Source organism: Rhinopithecus bieti, unplaced genomic scaffold (genome assembly GCF_001698545.2).
Source record: "Rhinopithecus bieti isolate Rb0 unplaced genomic scaffold, ASM169854v2 scaffold_1017, whole genome shotgun sequence".
In the NCBI taxonomy this organism is placed as follows: domain Eukaryota; kingdom Metazoa; phylum Chordata; class Mammalia; order Primates; family Cercopithecidae; genus Rhinopithecus; species Rhinopithecus bieti.
In genome coordinates, this window is record NW_016803657.1 from 3,172,898 (window position 1) to 3,178,866 (window position 5,969).

Genomic DNA, 5,969 nt, shown 5'->3' on the forward strand with positions numbered 1-5,969 from the left:
TCAGCAGTTAGGAGGGCATCGGTGCCCGTGGGGCGGCTCGGAGCCCATCAGCGCACCCGTGGAGGTTTTGTTCTGTGCTAAACAACATTCTTATATGGAGGTTTCAAGCTGGATTCTGCCAAGAAGGTGCCCTGCGGCGGGACCCACTGGCAGCTCAAGAGGTCACAGGTGGTCCCTCGCGGGCTGGCGCCCAGCCGAACTGACGCCCAGGTGGCCTGGGCCTGAAGCAGCCCTTTGGGGGCTGATATTCAAGAACCCGCTGAGCAACGAGCCTCCTAACCTATACAGACCCCCGCCAGCCAGCAGAAGCTCCGGGGGAGTTCGGCGGGGGGGGGGGCGCAGCTTCTGGCTGGAGACTGGGAAGCGCTTTCCAACAATTGTCTGAAAATAGAACGGCCGGCTCACGAGGAAATGAGTCCCCGTCACCGGGAGCTGGGAGGCGGGAGCAGGAAGACTGCAGCGCAGGGAGGGGGCCTGAGGCCTCTGACCCCAAGAGACCTGAGTCCTTCCGTTTCTCACCCCTGACATCCCAGATGTCCAGGAAAATGCAGCATAGAAAGCGGCCCTGGGATCACGAGGTCAGGAAATCAAGACCATCCTGGCCAACGTGGTGAAACCCCGTCTCTACTAAAATATACACAAAAAAATTAGCCAGGCATGGTGGCGTGCACCTGTAGTCCCAACCACTCCGGAGGCTGAGGCAGGGGAATCGCTTGAACCTGGGAAGCGGAGGTTGCAGTGAGCTGAGATCGCGCCACTGCACTCCAGCCTGGGCGACAGAGGAAAACTCCGTCTCAGAAAAAAAAAAAAAAGAAAAGAAAAGAAAGAAGGCTGCCCTGGGCTGCAGATGGCTGCTCTCAGATTCACTGCCAGGAGGAAAGGTCAGTGCTGGTGACAGGACGTCCTCCTAGGCTTGGATGTGCTGGGCAAAGAACTGGCTGGGCTGGGAGACACTGTGGTCCCATCTGGCACCTGTGCTTTTCTCAGCAGGGCACCCCTTCTCTAAGCCTCAGTTTCCCTTCCTGTTCAGTGAGAGGCAAGCTGCTCTGATGTCCTGGGATTCGGCAGCCCGCACTCGGAAAGCCCCCACGGGGATCTTCCACCACTCCAGGATCCAAGCTTGCCACTGCGTTTGACCAGGCCCATGGCTGAGTTCAGGCTGCCGACCTATGGGCTCCGGGAGCAGAAATAAACGCACTCAGCCTTTTTCTAACTGTGGTTTAGAAAAGTTTTCTGGCTGTGGTTTCCCCATCTTTGAAAAGTCATGAACGCCAGGCGCAGTGGCTCACGTCTGTCATCCCGGCACTTTGGGATCCTCCTCCGAGGCAAGAGGATCCCTTGAGCCCAGGAGTTTGAGACCAGCCTGGGCAACATGGCAAAACCCTATCTCTGCCAAATAATAATAATAATAATACAAAAATTAGCTGGGTAGGGTGGTATGCACCTCTAGTCCCCGCTACTAGGGGGGCTGAGGTGGGTGGATTGCTTAAGCCTGGAAGGTCGAGGTTGCAGTGAGCTGAGGCTGCACCATGCACTCCAGCCTGGGCAGCAGAGTGAGATCCTGTCTCCCGAAAAGAAAGACAAATCACGACGATGCAGAATATTCTTGTCAATCACGAAGTGCAGGAAGGATTGAAGTGTGGGGTACCCTTGGAGTGTGGGGAGGGGCCTGGAACCCCTGCTGGGCTCAGTGACACGGAACCCCCTGGGTTCTGGGGAATGAAGTTTGAGAACCAGTGCAATGGTGGGAAGGAACTGAGGAGCAGGGACTCACACAGGCCCAGCCAGCTCCTCACCCACATTCCAACTGTCTCCCTGGAGAGGCTGAGGCCCTGGAGGGGCGTTTAGTTTTGTTTTGTTTTGTTTTTTGTTTTTTTGTTTTTTTTTTTTGAGGTGGAGTCCTGCTCTTATCGCCCAGGCTGGAGTGCAGTGATGCTCGGCTCACTGCAACCTCTGCCTCCCAGGTTCAAACGTTTCTTCTGCCTCAGCCTTCCAAGCAGCTGGGATTACAGGCGCGTGCCAACACACCCAGCTAATTTTTGTATTTTTAGTAGAGACGGGGTTTCACCATGATGGCCAGGCTGGTCTCGAACTCCTGACCTCAAGCGATCTGCCCACCTCGGCCTCCCAAAGTGCTGGAATGACAGGCGTGAACCACCGTGGCCGGCCTAAATATAAAAATTTAAAATGAAAAGTAGAGACAGGGTTTAGCTGTGTGGCCCGGGCTGGTCTTGAACTTCTGGGCTCCAGCAATGCGCCCGCCTCAGCCTCCCAAAGTGTGGGGATTACAGGCGTCAGCCACCTTGCCGGCCTAGGCTCTTTGTTTGTTTGTTTTTGTGGCGATGGAAGCTTCTGGGGGCACCTTGTGACTGGTGAGCAGTAGTGGAGAGAGGAGGGCAGAGGTCAAGGGCGTGGGCTGGGAGAGCTGAAGGTCATAGAGAGGTTCTGTGGAGAGGCTCCTTTCTGTGGTGCAGAGCGCTTCCTCTGGAGGGCAGAGACCAAGAACCTGAGCTCCAGCCCCTCTCCCCCTTCCTGCTCCCCTCTCCCTTCCTAGGCTGGGAGGAGCGAGGTGGGCAGGCTCCTGAGCCAGGACCTTATCCCACTGGCCCCATCCAGGGCAGTCCTGCTTTTTTATCTTGCGTCACACTGTCCCCATAAACCATCAGACTCTCCCCAGCACTGCTGGGGATTGTACACGGGATTGTTCAAATTTTCTGCAATGAGCCGATATGTTATGTTGGAAAGGAGAAAAATCACCTCATGAACTTTCCTGGGGAGGCTGAGGCAGGAGAATGGTGTGAACCCGGGAGGCGGAGGTTGCAGTGAGCCGAGATTGTGCCACTGCACTGCAGCCTGGGTGACAGAGCGAGACTTCGTCTCAAAAAAAAAAAAAAAAATGTGTATCTTTACAGATAGATAAGGTTTTTGTTCTGGGTTCCTGGCACCAGGAGTTTCCTGAGTGGCAGGAGTGTCTTTTGTCATAACAAGCCACCTGTCTGAGTTTCTGCTAATGAGGTGGCTTAGGGTGGGGTCCCAGATAGCTCCAGGACAGGTGCTGGTCCCCAGAGGAACCAATCATATGATTATCGCTCTTATTTTACATAGAGACAGAGTCTGGCGTTGTCGCCCGGGCTGTGTAATCGTGGCTCCCTGCAGCCTCGAACTCCTCAGCCCAAGAAGAGCACGTTCCTGCCTCGACCTCCCGAGTAGCTGGGATTACAGGTATGCACCACCACACTTGCCTGGTTTTGTTTTGTTTTGTTTTGTTTTTGAGATGGAGTTTCGCTCTTGTTGCCCAGGCTGGAGTGCAATGGCGTGATCTCAGCTCACTGCAACCTCCACCACCCGGGTTCAAGCAATTCTCCTGCCTCAGCCTCCCGAGTAGCCGGGATTACAGGCGCCCGCCACCATGCCTGGCTAATTTTTGTATGTTTAGTAGATACGGGGTTTCACCATGTTGACCAGACTGGTCTCGAACTCCTGACCTCAGGAGATCTACCCGCCTCGGCCTCCCAAAGTGGTTGGATTACAGGTATGAGCCACCACGTCCCGCCCCTAATTTTTTTTTTTTTAATTTTTTTGTAGAGATGAAGTCTTGCTAGGTTGCCTTGGCTGGTCTTGAACTCCTGGCCTGAAGCAAACCTCCTGCCTGGGCCTCCCAAAGTGCTGGGATTGCAGATGAGAGCCACTGTGCCCGGTCGCCGTGTGATTACTGAGTTAGAACCTTCACTCCACTCCAGCTACCCACTCTCGAACTCCGGGGAGAGGGAGCTGGAGATAGGGTTAAATCACAACGGCCAGTGGTTTAACCAATCATGCGTACCTTGTGAGACCTGGATACTGAACTCAGAACCATGGGGCTCAGGGCTCAGGGAGTTTCTTTTCTCTTTTCTTTTCATTTCATTTATTTTCTTTTTTTTGAGAGAGTCTCACTCTGTCACCGAGGCCGGAGCGCAGTAGTGTGATCTCCTTGTGCCAGTAGGCGAAGCTCCTGGAGAAGGCATGGGTGCCTGCATGTCCTACTTCCCTGCCTTATACGGTAAGTCCACATGGCTAGTCCTGAGTTATACTCCTTACAATAAACTCTAATCACAAGTCACAACCCGTGAGTTGTCCTGTGATAGCGAATTATCGCACTGGATAATGAGTGGGGAGGTCATGGGAAGCCCAGCATTTGTCTTCAGCCGAGCAAAGGCCCCCAGTCCCCACCCTGAGGCGATCTAGTAACCTGGGGACCCCTTCTGTGGCTGGCAGCTGAAGTGAGGACAGTGTGGGGGGACCAAGTCCTTAGCCTCTGGGTTCCACACTAACTCCAAGTAGTGCCTTGTAGGACACCAGTTGGTGTTGGCTGTCATGGTTAATTTTATGTCAGCTTGACGGGGCTAAGGGATGCCAAACAGACAGTATAACAGTTTTGTTTTGTTTTGTTTTGTTTTGTTTGAGATAGGGTCTTGCTCTGTTGCCCAGGCTGGAGTGCAGTGATGCAATCATAGCTCGCTGCAGCCTCCATCTCCTGGGCTCAAGTGATCCTCCCACTTTGGCCTCTTGAGTAGCTGGGACCACAGGCATGCACCACCATGCCCAGCTAATTTTTTGAACACCTTTTTTTTTTAATTGAGATGGAGTCTCACTGTATCGCCCAGATTGGAGTGCACTGGCACGATCTCGGCTCACTGCAAACTCTGCCTCCCTGATTCAAGTGATTCTCCTCAGCCTCCTGAGTAGCTGAGGTTACAGGTGCACACCACCATGCCAGGCTAATTTGTGTATTCTTTGTAGAGTAGGTTTCACTATGTTGGCCAAGCTGGTCTCAAACTCCTGACTTCAAGTGATCTGCCTGCATCAGCCTCCCAAATGCTGGGATTACAGGCATGAGCCACCACGCCCAGCCATTTTTTGATACTTTTTTTTTTTGAGACGGAGTCTCGCTCTGTCGCCCAGGCTGGAGTGCAGTGGCAGGATCTCAGCTCACTGCAAGCTCCGCCTCCTGGGTTCACACCATTCTCCTGCCTCAGCCTCCTGAGTAGCTGGGACTACAGGCGCCCGCCACCATGCCCGGCTAATTTTTTTTTTTTTGTATTTTTAGTAGAGATGGGGTTTCACCGTTGTCTCGATCTCCTGACCTTCTGATCTGCCCGCCTCAGCCTCCCAAAGTGCTGGGATTACAGGCGTGAGCCACCACGCCCGGCCTTTTTGTCTTTTTTGAGACGGAGTGTCGCTTTGTTGCCCAGGCTGGAGTGCAGTGACACGATCTCGGCTCACTGCAAGCTCTGCCTCCTGGGTTCACACCATTCTCCCGCCTCAGCCTCCCAAGCAGCTGGGATTACAGGCACCTGCCACCACGCCCGGCTAATTTTTTGTGTTTTTCGTAGAGACCGGATTTCACTGCGTTAGCCAGGGTGGTCTCGATCTCCTGACCTCATGATCCGCCCGCCTCGGCATCCCAAAGTGTTGGGATTACAGGCGTGAGTCGCCGCACCTGGCCAATTTTTTGATACTTTTTTAGAGATGGGATCTCATTATGTTGCCCAGCCTGGTCTTGACCTCCCAGGCTCAAGCTGTCCTTCCGCCTCAGCCTCCCAAAGTGCTGGGATTACAGGCGCTAGCCATTGCACCCGGCCTAAAACACTCTTTCTTGGTGTGTCCATGAGGGTGTCTCTGGAAGACACCAACAGTGGACCCAGTAACGAGGATCAGTGGACCCAGTAACGAGGCGCCCCCCTCCCCAGTGAGAGCAGGCACCATCCGATCCACGGAGGGTCCAACTGGAACAAAAGGCAGACGAAGGCTGAATTCTCTCTCTCTCCTTCTCCTGCCCTTGGGCGTGAGAGCTGTTGGTTCTCAAGCCTCTGGATCTGGAACTTTCTCCAGTTCCCCCTCGGGCCTTCATCCTCAGACTAGGATTTCCACCATCGCCTCCCCTGGCTCCCAGGCCTTTGGGCACAGGTGAGTTTTACCAGCAGTGTTCT

At 54.0% G+C, this 5,969-nt stretch overlaps 1 long non-coding RNA gene across 1 annotated transcript; it reads left to right on the forward strand.

The window, feature by feature from the left end:
• Positions 1 to 782: 782 nt before the first annotated feature.
• LOC108542489 (uncharacterized) lies at positions 783 to 3,619 on the forward strand. Its single transcript, XR_001889296.1, has 3 exons — positions 783 to 881; positions 3,106 to 3,222; positions 3,586 to 3,619. It is a non-coding gene; the product is annotated as an uncharacterized LOC108542489 (long non-coding RNA).
• The last annotated feature ends 2,350 nt before the right edge of the window (positions 3,620 to 5,969 follow it).